General features: G+C 40.9%; 1 protein-coding gene across 1 annotated transcript in view; it reads right to left on the bottom strand.

The window, feature by feature from the left end:
* LOC120548087 (equilibrative nucleoside transporter 1-like) overlaps nucleotides 1-15,955 on the bottom strand; it is a 49,624-nt gene extending 33,669 nt beyond the window's left edge. The window contains exon 1 of the mRNA XM_039784051.1: nucleotides 15,841-15,955. The gene's annotated coding sequence lies outside the window, so the exon portion shown is untranslated. The remainder of the gene's footprint in view (nucleotides 1-15,840) is intronic.
* Nucleotides 15,956-17,291: the final 1,336 nt, after the last annotated feature.

Genomic DNA, 17,291 nt, shown 5'->3' with positions numbered 1-17,291 from the left:
TGGGCCTGTCTTAACCGCGGTGCTGAGGCGTTGTTTACGGTCGTTTTTTTGTGCGAGTCTGGACACTAAGCATTGGTCTCTGGTCTATTTGCTCATATAGTCGTAGTAGGTACACAGTCATCCACACCCTGTCTCCCCGCTTTCTAAAAAAAGCCTGCTGTGGTTATGGACAGAAAGCATGTGTGAAGGATTACTAGTCTGACTGGCTGCTTCCTTGCTAACCTAAAACCAATAAGGAGGAGCTGGGCAGCAGAGGACTGAAGGACTACTGTCTCTCTCTCTCTCTGCTGTGTGAAAACACAAAACTACACTTCATTTCCATCAATGGGCATTTCAGTATTTGTTTTCTGTAGTTGAATATGTCTGTCTACAACTGCTCTTTCTTTCCATACTCCCTGCATTCCTCTTATTTGTTTTTTGGCATGTGTGTCGCCAAAGGGGGAAAGACAGCCAGTAGGTTTTCATTACAGCAGGCCACAGGGTTTTTCCATGGAGGGGAGAGAGACACACAAATAAAAGAAAAAGAGGCAAACAGTGAAACAGAGACAAGAAAAAGGGAGAGGATGGCTTCTGACACACCTCCTTCATAGACCCTTTTTCACGGCAGACATGTTGACATGTCATAGTAGGAAAAGCACAAGTGTATTCAGAACCATTACTGATGGCTGCATTCCGCTTCGGAGAGGCCCTGGTATTGTGCATGCTGACTCACTGAAACAGCTTACTGGGACACTTGATGGAATTGAGCCATCGTTTAGGTTATCAGTTTCAGCTGTGCCTTTCCTACTGTGACAAGTCAAAATGTCTGCTGTGAAAAAGGTCCATAAGACAATCACCAAACCATCATGCAGGAATGACAACATGTAAGAAAGTGAACTGCCAACTGTGACAGCTGTCTCCACTGTAGCTTAACAGGTGCATGTGTGGTTGAGGTCTTTGCCACTAACTGATTTCTATGAGACACCTGTGTGTCAATATCTGCCAGTAACCAGTGGAGTCGGTTCTAGCCCACAAAAGCTGAACAACGAGCCAAATCAACCTGATAACAATCCTATAGCCTCACCTCACAGTGGCTTGGAACACATTGTCAAGAAGAACCTGGAGGAACATGCAATGGCCTCCTTGTTTTTGCATAGCTGTATGCGTTTCTATTGTCAGCCGAAAATCTTATGTGATAAACTTCTTCACTTCCTGCTGACCCCAGACAGTTCCCTCTCATGCCATTTTTAGAACACAGGTTCATGAGTAAATAAACATCACACGTCTAATTCGAGAATATCCTGTGAAGTCTGTGGCATAAGAGGCGAGCTCGGGGAGAAGAGGAGGGTATGACATGAATGGGCTGGAAGTGGCTTTCTGACCACATACTGAGATTTAAGGGGACAGTGGTAGAAAAAGGAGTTCCAAGAGATGGCCTCTTCAACCCCTAAATGGCTCAGAAGACACAGAGGGAGTGAAGTAAATCCCATTTGGGATTAAGGATTCCGAGGCCTGGCTCCATTTTGGAGGATTAAGGTTTTGGACTGAAGTGTCAAAGACAGGCAAACAAAGAAAAAAACTCAAATTCCCAACTGAGTGTAAGTGGTCTGCAAGGGTCATGCACTGGCATGAAATCCCTGTCACGATGGATGATCCACAAATCTGCTATGGAACAGACAATGAATTCCTCTTAATCCAGTGGTGCATTTAGGGACAATAGCAAAGTTTAAGACAGTCCATTATAGGATTTACCTTTTAGTTGAAGTCCTGCAACTTCAAAATTGGCATTGGTCCTGAAATTCTGCACTTGTGACTAGTTCCAAGATTTGAAATCACTCTAAATACTAAATCACTCTAAATATGAAAACGTCACACTTTTATCAGTTGACTCGGTTCACCCCTTCAATCTTTACAATCCTTATTTTGCAATACGTTGGTATGAGCTAAATGTTTAAAAGACTAAGATTTTTGGTGCAAGCATATCTATAAAAATGCAGCCACTTTGCCAAATATGTTTTAGATGTACTGGCCTATAATTTGTGGCTTAAATGTTTATTGCTCCATGAGTTTCAGATGCATCACACACTATTTTTTAGGTTCTTTCTTTGATAAATAAAGCTCAATAACAACTATTGTGTTTCCACATTTATAACCTCATTAATATCAGCAAGGACAAAGTGTGATCATTCATATGATGTAAATGAGAGAAACTGAAACAGGTCTTGAAGCCAAGTTCACATCGATCATTTTGGCCAACAGTAAGTTCTTAATCTTTTTGCAATGAATGCTCATAAAATTTAGAAATTATACAAAGTTTGGATTCTGTTGTGCATATGAGGAGGAGGATTGTGTGAGCGAGCATTCCTCTCATTTCTACATTCCTGTGCTAGTTTTGCTTGGATTTAACATGTGTAGTAACAGTGTTGTCCTGATGAAAATGGTTGAATGCAGAGAGAGTTGGTGTTAAAAGTTTAATCCACATTTGGACAGAAAATCGCAGTCTTTCGGGGTTGAAAGTTTAAGTATGTTAACCTCGAGCCAGGCACGGCATTATGGGTGGGCCTGACGAGCCTAGGCCCACCCACTTTTCAACAGGCCCACCCAAAACATTTCCTCAAAAAACCTTAATTAATTAATATATTATAATTTGGTGAAGAATTATTAAAATTTAGGAGTTATCTTTGATCAGGATATATCCTTTAATGCCAATCTAAAACAAACCTCAAGAACAGCCTTTTTTCATCTTCGTAACATTGCCAAAATTAGGAATATCCTGTCTCAAAACGACGCTGAAAAACTAGTCCATGCATTTGTTACTTCCAGGCTGGACTATTGCAATTCCCTACTGTCAGGTTGCTCAAATAAGTCTCTTAAGACTCTCCAGCTGATCCAGAATGCTGCAGCGCGTGTTCTCACAAGAACTAAGAAAAGAGAGATCATATTTCTCCTGTATTAGCTTCTCTGCATTGGCTTCCTGTTGAATCCAGGATTGAGTTTAAAGTCCTTCTCTTGACCTACAAAGCTCTAAATGGTCTAGCACCATCATATCTAGAAGAGCTCCTAATACCCTATTGTCCCACTAGAGCACTGGGGCTCCCAGAATGCAGAGTTACTGGTGGTACCTAGAGTCTCTAAAAGTAGAATGGGAGCTAGAGCCTTCAGTTATCAGGCTCCTCTCCTATGGAACCAGCTCCGATCTGGGTTCGGGGGCAGAAACTGTCACCTCATTCAAGAATGAACTTAAAACTCTCCTATTTGATAAAGCTTATAGTTAGGGAGTGAGGAGTTGCAGTGTTCACCTAACTGGCCCAACTGCTTCTCTTCATAATTGTTAGATTAATAATACATAACAAAGTAGAGGGAGGCAGGCCAGCCAAGCCAGATCCGGCAGGGGAGAGTTCTAAGCCCAAAAAAGCTACCTCTCCTTATGACCTGTCTCTCTTAGTTACCTGTTATAGTTACGCTGTTATAGTTCTAGACTGCCGGGGACTTCCTTCCTTTGACACACTGAGCTGCTCTCTCCTCTCCCTTTCTATTACTGTTACTATTACTATTACTATTTGTGTGCAGCCCGTCCCAGAAATGCTTGTTACTAATCCTAGCTTCTGGGGAGTTTACTCCGAGTCCTTATGCTTTTCCCCAGCGTATTTCCTTGGAGAACGTTGGCACCAAGATCCTGGTCGCAGCTGTCGCCGTGGTCCTGCTGCACTCCCTGCTGAACTCAGTGATGCCCTGCAATGTCATGCTGCGTCCTGCTGAACCCTGCAGCTTCCCGCTACATCCAGTCACTGTTCCATTATTAATGTGACCAGGCTTCAAAATTAACATTTTCGTCTACCAGCCAAATGGCTAATGAATGTTCAAATATTACCAGCCATTCAATAGATTACCATTGGGTTTTTGGCTGGTGAGTGAAGCAAATCTACCAGCCACTTGCATATTTCACCAGCATTTGGCTGGTAAAACGGTGCTAATTTAGAACCCTGAATGTGACTACTATCTCCACTGTTCATCACACCCCAAGCTCGTCAGACACCGCCTACCAAGAGCCTGGGTCTGTCCGAGGTTTCTTCCCAAGAGGGAGTTTTTCCTCGCCACTGTCGCACTGCTTGCTCTTGAGGGAATTACTGGAACTGTTGGAATTGTTGGGGCTTTGTAAATTATAGAGTGTGGTCTAGACCTACTCTATCTGTAAAGTGTCTCGAGATAACTTATGTTATGATTTGATACTATAAATAAAATTGAATTGAATTGAATTAAAAATCGCCAAATAATCTCATAATTTGTGCAAAAATTGTCTAAATGTTTAGTTTTCAAAAACAATTAAAAAAAACTGGTCATGTCTATTTTTATGTTTCTGCACAAGTTCAGCAGACAGTGAGGTTCGGATCGGATGTAGCTTGTCGGTATGCTAGGCTAGCTCCCAGTGATCTGAGAGTGTGAAAATCATTTCCAGTAAAGGACAAGGTTGCAACAGTCGTTGTTTAGGTACCTTAAACGTGCACGAACGGTCTCAGAGTCATCGCTGCAACCAGGAGATGAAGGAGAGCTGAGATCCACTACGCCTAGCACATCTTTGTCTCGGCCACCGCAGGATGCTAACGATGCTAGCGCGGCTAGCGCGGTTAGCGCGACCAGCGCCGGTGCTATAGCCTTTGCCTCTGCCTCGAGTGGATGATATAGCCCCTATGGATATAGCCCTGTGGATCGGTCTTCCGTGGATGAGCCCGCAACTCAACCAGTGCTAAAGTATCCGGTCACTTCTTCTGCTGAGTTTAATTGTGTAGGACCGCCAGAGGATAACAGTAAGGTATGTGGCTACTCTGCCTGTATTGTATTATGTCGTTATATGAGATATATGGATTCAAATAATCAATTCATAACCCGCTACAGAGCTGCAGGCGCAGTACTATTTCTATAACAGCTTGTTACTGTTGTCAAGTTGTTTTTTCCCTCATGGTTTTCTCTTGTTATGGCCAAAAATGCTTTAGGGCTATTAATGCGATTTATTTATTTTTGTTAAACATGTTTATAACATGAATCATCACACTAAAGTAAGGAAATAACTTGAGTCTTGTTTTACATGACAGATGACGTTGTCAATGAACATGGCCGAGTATTGATTGAAACTGTCGGGCAGTGTTGTTGATATGTATATTGTTGAAAACTTAAAACAGTTGAAAAGAATTGTGAAATATTCGGCCTCATGTTATACGAGCAGAACTAAACTATGTTTTGGGGAAATATTAGATTCCTGACCACTTTTACAGTCTATAGGCCTTAGGTTAGGAGAGATGCCCTATAGCACAGCCAGGTATGGTGCGTAATGGAGATTCCAAAGCGCTCTTCTTTTGGGCAGAACCAAGGAGAGCGATGGCGGATAGGTCCGTCCTTTGCACCGAAACTTTTTACAATGCAACAACATATAAATAGCATTAAGCTATTACAATCTTTATTATGTAAGCACATATAATATAACAGTATATTAGCCAGTAATTTTTATTAGGTTAAACAGGGATTTGATAACGTTTTTAATTTAAGGCCCACCCACAATTGGTCTGGCCCATCCAAAACTGGAATCCTGGCGCCGTGCCTGCCTCGAGCCACACCCCAACCAGTGTTTTTCATCATTTGTAAAGTCAGAGTCTCAGAAAGATAATTTTACTTATTTTAATGCGTGCCCTGGTGGCATTTTGTAAACTTATTGTTAAAGCTATTTAAGAAAAAAAAAATGTTACGCACTAAAGCTCTAACTCACAAGTCTTCATGCAGAGTTTTACCTTGAACCACCAGACCCAACTACTGTCACTGTCAATTATACTTCGATGAAGTTGCAAGGACACCACCCTTTAGACCTGATATGTAACAGAGATGCCTTGTCACCAAAATAGGGCAGCATCCAACCTTTGTTGGGAGAAGGGTTAGGATCATCAGCTTAAATGAACACTAAGGCAGTTTAATGTAAACATTTTCACTTGGTTATTTAGCTATTGCATAGTTCTTTAAGCAAGCACAATTTCATATTGTGGCCCTGAAATAGTTTCCACTGTTTTTTGCAATACACTGTAACAAAAAAAGGCATAAATTGAATTGCAGTTTTCTTAGACACGTTACTGCAAAATTAGTTTTGACAAAGAAGTATGGTTTTGCGCCTGTGTGATGCAATCCAGTCATGCACTAACTTCTTCCTTCTCCTTTTTAAAGCTTGTATTGTTCATATAACATTTGTTCAGAATATCTTTTTAAGCACTTTTAAGTATATTTTCTCTGTTTCCCACCTAGAAAAAGTGGCAGCAGCCTAAACTGGTGAATAAATTGGTATAAAGGAATTCCATTATGCCTACATTTATTTCTTAAGTGGTTAAATATTAAATAGCAAAACGTGTTACAGTTTGACTGGTTGTAACACTGTTGTTTACCAAGGAACAATCTGTTCTGTACCAGCATTGGTGTTCAGGGGTTTCGTGTGTGTCTGCTCCACCATACAGCTAAAGTGTGTGTGTGCGTGCGTGTGTGTGTGTGTGTGTGTGTGCGCATGCGTATTTGTGACTGTGCACATGCAATCAGATATGTTGTTTTTTTCTGTGTATGTATGTTCCCCACATACATAAGCTACACCTGTACCTGTTAAATCAATTCAGAAATTCTGAATTCCCTGCTGACAGTCTCAGCTGTTAAAATACTTCTGTATATGTTTTGAAGTGAGCTCATGGCCATCCATAGATCTTCTCTTCTCCTCAGTATTTCTCTCTTTGTCTTTTCAAAGATCATCCTTATCAGTCCTCATCCTGGCCCATCCTTTTATCTTATCAGAGGCTGCCAGCCATCCTGTTGACCTGTCCCGATATGGAAAATAATCAAACAGAGGTAACTGAGGGCTAGGTCTTATTTTTTTAAGATTTTGGAGCGCTGCCATTACCATGTTTTCTATGGTGTGGTTATGTCCATTAAACATCCTGTCTGCCCATTTGAAATCCATTACTCAATTGTTCTCTCTGTATTGTTGCGTGAGACTGCACCAGATGTATTTTCCAGTCTTACTGATACCAGCTCATTAAGCTCAGACTGTTTCACACCCTCTCCTCTTGTTTGCTTGACTCTCTGGACCAGCTGAGGCCATCTGTTGAAGCCATCAGATCCACAAAGGCATACTCATTAGAGCTGGGACGATTGCTTTTGTCCCGATCGATTCTTTCACGATACATGGTTGCCGATTGGGTTTGTATTGCGATTTCCATTTATTGCGATTCAATAGTATTGAGTACTGCGATTTTCTTTTCCTTCTTTAGCAAAAACAAAAGTTGAATGAATAATACACTTCTAGAGGCAGTATTATGAGACATTCAAAAAACTAATTGTTTTTTAAAAAGAATGCACATCACATGTCCCTTCTCAGTTACTGAGAAGGGTCTGGGAAAGGTCTGGGAAAGGTTCATTGACAGTTAATTTCCAAAGGGGCGTCACCAACGGACGCCGCTCAAATGCCTCTGGGCGCAATTGGATAGTCCAACCAATCAGACCAACGATCCGGGTGACGCTGCGCTTTGGTAGCCGTCATGTTGAATGTAAACAAAAAGCTGCTCGCTGTCGCTGCGCTATCGGCGTAAAGCCCGCCTCAACGGTTATGATTGGTGCCTCGATTTTGGGGATATTGGAAATGGGTTTGAATTACTTATATTGGTATCAATCTTCGTATATGTTCTGTCCACCAGAGGGCAGTGTATCAGTCAATAGGCAGACAATGATGTTTCCAGAAGAAAAACACACTGCCCCAAATGTTTTTTTTTAATTAAAAGTCAGACCCTGGATTAAACACAAACAGTATGCTTTCGACAGGAAGTTCGGAGCTTTCACCATAGCCTACATAAGTGGTCTGATGTTTATAGTTGTGAGTTGGTGTGTGGCCGAGCTGGGCGCGGTGTGTGTGTGGGGAGTGTGTGTAATAGAGTGAGAGAGTAGCTTCAGAGCGAGTAGCAACTGTCATAGTGAGAGGAACAAAGCATTTCCCCTGTTCTTTCTGACCAAAGTGAGACATCTGTAGCAGGAAAAGTTCACCCTCTCCTTGATTTCACGTTGTTTATGGAGAAGGAGAACCAGGAAATGAGTCTGGGGAAATGCAACGCTACCATGTTACGGCCGAGCGAGAGTTACATTTTGAAATGCGTGAAAAAGCCTCGGAAACACACAACACATTTACAAAAAACAATGCCCATAACAGGTTCTACATCTCTAAAACGTACCCAATCAATCACCGCCTGTAACACCCACAAAGTCCTGAGAGGAGGTTTAATCAGCCAACATAAGTGAAAACACCTGTGTGGGTGCGCAGGGGTTTAAAACTACTTCTCTTGTATAACTTTGGTGCAAAATAGCTCTGAATGACAAAAAACACATGTATTATCTATGTGTGCCCTTATTATTTCATATTCTGTTTCTGAAGGTCCCTGTTTTGTTTTTTTTATATGCTGAGATAAAGTAATTTCAGAAGCTGTCACCAGATCCCTCAGCTGCATGTAGACTGCGTTGCAGTCTGACACCTATATGATTAAGTAATACAACATCTGCCACATGCGTGTCCCAACAACTGTGTGTGAAATGTGTCACAGGCCACAAACCCCAGTGTCACAAATTCCAACACGCAGATCAGGGTAGGGTTTAGTTCCACATTTCTACTGAGCAAGATCCAATAGTTACATTACATTTCACTATTAAATTCTTTTGACGTCTTATACAAAAAAAAGTTCAAAAGCTGATTTAAAGTCAAATGACTCAGCTGTTTTTAGTTGTGCACTGTGTGTGCATGGCTCCATACAACACAATGAAAGGTGAAACCCCCGATTAAACATGGAGACCAGACAGTAGTTGGTATTTACAATTAGGCAGCATGATGTCTCTTAAAGCAACACCAAAGCACTTTTCCTCTTCCTTTTCTTCTTCCTCCTCCTCTTCGGTCCCCCTACAGACTGGAAGCGGAATTGTCCATTACCTTTCTCATTCGAACTACAGATCCGCTACCCGATCTGGCAAACTTGCATAGTGCGGTTTTAGCCGATAAAGGGCCGCAAAGCGAATGCAGAAGTGCCGTTCACCCTGTTACGAGTTGATGAACCACTATAACGATTTTGGAAACTTTATTTTAAGTTACAAAATAATCTTTGGTGTTGCTTTAAATGTATATTAGTTTGAGCCCAGAACCAAAAAGTATACAGTTTATAATTTAAACAGTTAATTACGACAAAATGTCACGGACATGAATTCTCTGCTCATTGACTAACCATCTACTTATCGTTTCAGCTCTGCATGTAATAACAGTTGCTTTTTAGGTAAATTGACAATATAATCGACAATATAATCAAATGTCAACAGGAGGAGTTTCTCAATTTCACAGCATAAGGACATATTCACCTTGAAGCATCATTTTGACTGTGTGAAACAAAGACTAAAGAAAACTGTCATGTATTAAACACAGCAGAGACTGAAGCCTGTTCTGTCCTCCAATTACCAAATTAGCTGACTAAACTCTGCTGAAGTAAAGTTGTGGTCGTCTAGAAAATGAAGCAGTCTCACCAGGTTGAGCAATGTGTTATGGTTAACAAAACCACAAACCTCAAATGCGAGTGTGCTTGTGTTTGTTTCTGGATTATTTTTTTTTAGATCAGTCTATGCTTCCTCTTGGACAAATGATTAGTAAATTTAAAGGAATTTCGTATCACTATTATTTGGATGATATCCAATTGTATTTTATCTTTTAAACCTGACCAGACTGACCATTGACTGTATTGAGTGTCTGTCTGTCATAAAAGACTGGATACCCAATAACTTTCTTCAGCTAAATGCTGATTGTTGCTGCAGACAGAATTGTTTATAAGGTGGCAGTAGTGGGTCATTGAACTCCAATGTGCATTCCAGCCTGAGAAATTTTGTTGTGACTTTAGATCAGCCTATGACCCTTGACAAACATGTAAAGTCCCTAACCCACACTTGTTTTATCCACCTTAGAAATATCGCTAAACTCAGGCTGAGTTAGAAATGATTATACATGCCTTTGTTTCCTCTTGTTTGGATTACTGTATTATCTTTTTACTTGCCTCACTAAATCATCTGTAGATCGTTTACAATTGGTCCAGAATGCTGCTGCAGGTCAGGGAGGTCATGCCACATTAGCCCTATTCTGGCCTCATTGCACTGGCTGCCGGTAAAATTCAGGATCCAGTACAAGATTCTTAGCTACATAGACATCAATGGTCAGGCAACGGCTTACATAGTGATCTGCTGCACCTGTATGTTGTCAGCAGATCGCCGAGGTCCTCCGATCAGGGCTTACTGGCTGTTACCCGTACTAGGCTGAAAACAGAAGGTGACAGAGCTTTTAAAATAGTTGCTCCCAGACTGTGGAACGCTTTGCCTCTTGTTTTAAGAATGGCTGCCTCTGCTGACATTTTTAAAAAGCAGCTAAAGACACATCTTTTTAGTCAGGTGTTCATTTAACAACATTGTTGACTGTATTGATATGTAATCTGTGATATTGTATTTTACTGTGACTTACTGTGATTTATTGTGCTTTTTGCGATTATCAAATTATTATTTATTTATTTGGCCTGTGAAGCACTTTGTGACTCAGTCTGTGATAAGTGCTATGTAAATAAAATTTACTTACTTACTTCCGTCATCTAAATCTTACATTTTGCATTTCATTGATCTGTGCATAGTGCTTCTTAGACAAACCTTGTTTAATCAACTCTGTGTGTGGTGTTGGCTCATTTTTCATGAAATAAACATTTCCCAATTACATTTCAATATCAAAATAATCCCTGACCATTGTTTTCTTTTTTAGAAAACCACTCCAAAGTCAGCAGCACGTTGTCTGAGCTGGCCAAAAGGCAACACCACAAACCTCTGTCAACAAGCGCAGTACTGGTCAGACAATTCACAATTATATCTTTCCCTCTATCTTAAATCCTGATCTTGACTTCATAATACTCAACAGCAAACTTCTCTAATGCACACATCGAGATCAGAGGTACAGAGCTACATATTCAACAATATCCTCACAACACAGATCGACGAGCTCCAAACTTCGGCAGCACCATATCAACAATCATAGACAGGAGAAGGAACCAGGCTTATCATATCTTGTGTTAGTTGTGACTCATGACTCACAGCTCCAGCCTTGGGAATTAGATATATGAATTATGTCCAAGGCCAATGTCCAGTGCCAATACAACAAGTAGTTTAACCTTTATGTTTTTTGTGCCGAGGTGGAAAAGTAAGGGTGGAGGTCAGGGTGGTGGATGTATGGGCATGTAGAGTCCCATCACAGATCTTTCCCTACCTTAAAGCTACATCGTGTAAGAATTTCTCCCATCTAGCAGTGAAATTGTATATGACAACCAACTGAATATTACTTTCTAGCCCCTCCCATTCCGATCGCGTTTTAACTCCTACGGTGGCCGAACCCGAAATTAGCTCTTAGTATCTCCATCATTTACACGCAGCTGTTCTAGCCACTCCAATATTAACTTTGGTCTTGTTGCTTTGCCTGTCGCGTTGTCGTTTTAATTCTCTTTTTCGCTTCCCTGGCAAGTAATCTCCCCCTGGCTTTCGTCACGGTGCGGGGTGCCACTGAGTGTAAAAGGGCGAAAGGTGGAGGTATGTCCCTCTTTGGCTAATGTATTTTAAAGATGGAGGCGCAACATGCCGGCCGTCATTCGAGCAACTCGCTCGTATGTATTCTGAATGATTCTAAATGGCAGATTCTACGCTTACGAGAATACTTTGATTAGTTGGTGGAAGTAATTACACATGAATGAGCACATATTTGTGAAAGAACAAAGGGTTTTTTGCTAAGAATCAACTCAAAAAATGACACAATGTAGGATTAACCTCACCGTATGCATTGCGCAGATATTATACAGAGCAAGAATTTTAACCCTTGTGTTTTGTAGAAATTGGTATCACTCTCTGATCCCTTTCCTTTTATTCTTATTATTATTAAAACCAGATGTGTAGGAAAATATTTATGTGATAAACCCTCTCTTTGCAATGAAGTGGGCTTGCAGATTTGATGAAGCTGACATTGTGTTTGAGGTCCCCAAAGAGCTTTGACCCCTGTTAGACCTCTTATGAACAATCAAAAACAAAACTCCAATAACAGAGATTAGATTAGATTCTAGAGGTGTAGTGCTGCATATACAGCGCTGTCTATGCAAACCAAACCAAGTCCATTGTATTTAACCAAACAGAAGTAATGCATCATTTTATTTGGCAAACTTCTGATAGTCTTTAGTTCAAAATCATGTTTAAAAGCAATTCTCATAAAATTAGGTAAAAGTCATGAAGTATCTAGGTGAGAGAATGTGTCTTTTGAGCTGTAAAAGAGGCCAGAATTAAAGGGTAACTACCGTTTTTTTTCCCACCTGGACCCTATTGTTCTATGTTTTTGTGTCTAAGTGACTGATGGGAACAACAATCTTTGAAACTGGTCCAGTATTAAGCAAGTTTGCTGCAGTCGGCAGTGGCAAATCAAGCTACAATGTTTAATAGGGCAATTGTCCAGCTTGTATTTACCTTCACAAAAGTGCTCGTTTTGCCACTGACAGGCTCAGATTAATATTCTAAGTGTCTGAAAACATTATGTAAAGGATTTCTAAGGTCGACCTTTCTGTTGAAGAGTAAGATCCTTTTTTTTAACATAAAAAAATCCGCAAAATTGCATTTGCTAAACCCATCAGACTAAATAAACAGTAATTTTAGCATCATAAAATACACTTAATTCAAAGTCGACAGAAAGAAAATAAAACTATGAAACAACACTTTTCCAACCATCACAACTGTTGGTTTTGGCTGAAATAAACACATAGTTAACCAAATTACATGTGAAAATATGTTAGCACTATACAGGCTAAAAGTATTGCTTTTTTAAATGGAGTCTGGTGGGTTTAGTGATAGCGACTTCAGAGCTGTTTCTGGTTAAACAGAAAGTTCTCAAAGAGGTTTGAAAGGTCTATCTCTGAAGGGTTACTTTCCCTATTGTTGTCAGACACTTAGAATATTAATCTGAGCCTGTCAGTGGCACTTTTTTGAAGGTAAATACAAGCTGGAAAATGTCCCTATTACATAATTTACATTGTAGCTTGTTTCGCTTGAAAATAGGGTCCAGGTTGAAAAAAACAGTAGTTACCCGTAAAATGCCTCTCTATCTGAGGGTCAACTTTCTATCAGGGATTATTTTTTTGTAAAATACTTTGGTATGCAGTCAACTTGGATTAGCAGAGCAATTCATTTGTTTTCAGAATACTGAATTTCTTTTCCTATAGCTCTTTACATCATAATGTGTAGGCAGTTCACTTTGTAGATGTGAACAGCAACAAACATAAAGTCACTGGCAAAAATGACCATGTTCCAATGTTTTTGGAAAGTTTTAAATGGCTAACATAAGTTTTAAATTATTCCTAGGAGTTTCCCAAAAACCAACATGGGGAAGTTATGTTATCTCATCCCTGATGAAAAATGAATTTCAATCTTCATACAGAAACATAATGTCTGATGATAATGAAAATAAATCTGTGTAAAAATGTGTTGTGTGTGTGTGTGTGTGCGTGTCCGTGTGTGTGTGTGTGTGTGTGTGTGAGTGTGTGTGTGTGAGTGTGTGTGTGTGTGTGTGTTTTATTCAAGATATAAAAACAAACCTAAGCTTATTTACTTATGGGAAGTTAATGAAGCCACATTCCAATGTCTTTAAACTAAACTGACCTGTAGCAAGTCTTATTTTCAGAACAAATATGCTCAAAGTATTTTATATTAGGGATTTTGAAATCAGTGAACTATAGGAGCTCTCTCAATTCAACCATCCCTTTCTCCTTCCTTCCCTCCATCTTTTACTGTAGGCCTCAGGTCCATTTACATGTGAGAGAATGTGATACTGCAAATACACTAAACATCACCACAGACCACACATACGCATGCAAGCAACAAAATTGCTATGTTGGAAAAAAACATTTTGAGCCATGCCTACAGCCTCATGACGTGTGCCACAGGGCGTCTGGTTGTAAACACAATGACGCTTTTGATGATCCAATCTCGGTCAACTGGTTTCATGCGACTGCATCATATTACCCCGCTGCATACTTATGTGCTGTTCCCCCTGTCTGCTTTCCAGATGGACCTTTCTAATTATAGTCGTCCTTGTAGCAGATCAGGTGATTGAGAGAGCTGCAAAAAGGAACAGTACAACTGGGTTAATGTAAAGGCTGGTAGGGGATTCAATGTCTTGCTCCAAGGCACTTCATCAAGAAACCTGTTTTTTACCAAACCAATTTTTAGCCTGTGACCTCAGTTATAACTTTTTCTTTTTCTTCTTCTTCTGCTACTTGAGAAGACAATTGGTACTTCTCATTACGCTAATGTGTCACCTCGCTTCCCTCACTCGCGTCTCCTCCTCGCGTCTTAGCTCCTCCCAGGATGTGAGAGAGAGATGCGAGGAAGAGACGTGAGGACAGAGCAGCTGAAACTGCCAAATAAAAAAAACATATTGTCCATAGTGCCAGTCTTATCCGACGTCAGTTACTTATGACGTGCTGCTTCAAACTGGCAATTAAACATTTTAGTAACAATAAAGATGATGGAACTATGACTAGAATAATAGTTGTAGCAGTTCAGGACATAGCAGGGCGTAGTAGGGCATAGCAGGCCGTAAGCCTCCTCTCTCCTAGTCTCCTCGAGGTGCATTTAAGGGATTGGAAGATCCTCCATGATGGCGGAGGGGGAACATTTTCCGAGTCACGGGAGGAGAGAAGACGTGAGGAAGCATAAATTAGCATAATAAAAATCACCCTATGACAGAAAGCAATGTTCAGGCATGGAGGGCCTAATGAAATGATGCTATGTTAGTTGCATTATGGGACATGTAGGCCTATATGGACTAAAAGTCAAGATATCTCCTGCTTTGACTCTGATCATTTGTCTCTTATGAGTCCCCCCCCCCCCTTTCTCCTCTTTACGTGCCCAGCGCTGCTCACTACGCTGCATGTGAGGAGTACAGCTTATCACTGTGAGAATAGCAGCTTTCTCAAAGCTCCAGGACCGCTGATAAGCAAGCAGCTTCAAAGGTTATCAAACACACTCCACCAACATTGTATCAAGCACACTGAGGAGAGAGGGGTTTAAAGTGTGTGTGTGTGTGTGTGTGTGTGTGTGTGTGTGTGTGTGTGTGTGTGTGTGTGTGTGTGTGTGTAGTACCACATGGTAAAATAGTGGTTTTTAGCGCAATGGGGTCTATTCTCGGAGCTCTTTCATGTTGTCCCCCGCTGTGAAGTGTGTGTGAGTGTGTGTGTGTCAGGGGGATCTACAAACTGTATATTCTCACAATGTCACCTGCTGTGATGCCTCAACTCAGACTGTGTACAGGTCTCACCCTCTGGCCCACAACAACTTCGAGTCCAAAGCGGGGTCAGCTTTCCACATCCTCCGCAGCTATCACAACATGCACACTGGTTTATTGACAGAGACAGATATTCCAGGTCTTAATGTAGACTGTTAAAGCTGCAGCATGGATGCATGCATGTATGTAGACTGTCTGCTATCACATATCAACTGTAGCTACCAGCAAATGGTCTCACATCAGCTGGCGCACTTTCAGACTGCGCGCTGTTGGAGACGTGATGCGCTGTCACGTCTGCGACTTTGTGACCATTTAACCTTGTCACCGTTTCAGTTGGAGCTAGGCTAGCCCCCACACACACACACACACACACACACACCGTCTCCTCCCCCCCACAGGCTCAGTATTTTGGCAGGCTGTGTCAGCAGTCTGAACACCGTCATTCACTCTGTATCGCCGACGCATTAGAAACACACACTTACCTCACACAACCGGCCTGTGCTGCGATGCCCTCACATTAGAGCAGCACGTCGCTTCGTAGGCAACAACGCTCGTGCATTCGTTCGTCTGGTTTTCTCGCATTTCATTTAGCAGCAAAAACTCAACTCAGCGCTCCGCAGTGGGAGTGTTTTCTGACTGGTCCACATTGCCAGATTCCGACAAATAGCAGGCCAGCTGTTTACTTTGATTTTTTACAAATAAACCACCAGATCATAATCCTTTTAATACATGCGAGTCATAAGCCATTTTGTTGGGTCAGAGAGAGAGAGAGAGAGAGAGGACATAGTTACCTGTCAAATCGTCTTTATTCATACTCACTGGCTCTGTAGTCCCACTATTACTGTTGGAAACACAGTAAGTAGCCTACAGGAGATGAAACAAAACAGGGGCGTAGCTATGAGAGCCAGCAAATGGGACTCTGGGCCACCCTTATCTATACCACAAACATCTGTGTACCACCACCCACTCACTTAATGTATTTATCAACTATAAAGCAATTGGAACTGTACATTTCTATACCATTCATTTGTTTTGCCCTATAGCGCTCAACAGTGTGGTTCCGGAAGTAGAAATGCCGTTGATTTTCTCCATAAGGATTTAGATTATCAGCCATAATGTGTAAAGCATCCGGGGTAGACTGACCACGAGCTACGTGGTTGTGAAACGAATGTTTCTGCTCCTGTAGAAGCTAGAAGTCTGTATGAATTCAGCCTTGTTTTAAAAAAAAAAAAACATGTTCTTCTGCCATTGAAGTCCATGATATAGTTTCTGTTCACGGTCTTGTACCTTTGCCTTTTTTTTGCCATTTTCAAAATGTTTTTTCGTGCAAAATCAATTATTTTATACTCACTATTGATCTCGTAACTGGTTGGCTTGGTTCCAGACTTAAAACCTATATATATAGGCATATATATATATATATATAATATAATATTATATTATATGCAATTTTCGATGAAACAATTGAATGGGGAAAAACACTTCCAGAACCAGAGCCGTTAAAAAAGTGTGCGGTCACTGTTGAGCTCTATACATTTTTAAGGGAAACATTGCCACCTGGATTTTACTATTTCAATGTTTTTGTTGTTGTTGAGGGAAGTCATTTAGGGAGGTGGTCACTCAGGGTGGATGGCGGATGTTCAAAGCTCAGGACTTATATACACGTGACATGACGTGACCAGGGTTGCTGTGTGTTGTTCCATTTAGGTAACAAAAACACTTTGGATAAAGTTAGGGAAACAGCGGTTTCGGTTAAATGTCTCATGGTTCAACTCACTAGTTGGATGTTTTCAACATGAAACCAACACCATAATCTTTCCCTGTCTTTAACCAGGTGCTGAGTGCAAACCATTAAAACAGTTTTATCATGCTTTAGTTGCTATACACTGTAAGAAAACAAATGAAAAAAGTTGTCACTGAACATTTTGCAGAT

The sequence above is a fragment of the Perca fluviatilis genome, chromosome 19 (assembly GCF_010015445.1).
Source record: "Perca fluviatilis chromosome 19, GENO_Pfluv_1.0, whole genome shotgun sequence".
In the NCBI taxonomy this organism is placed as follows: domain Eukaryota; kingdom Metazoa; phylum Chordata; class Actinopteri; order Perciformes; family Percidae; genus Perca; species Perca fluviatilis.
The sequence above is the reverse complement of the archived record's forward strand: the minus strand, read 5'-3'. Positions and strand labels throughout refer to the sequence as shown.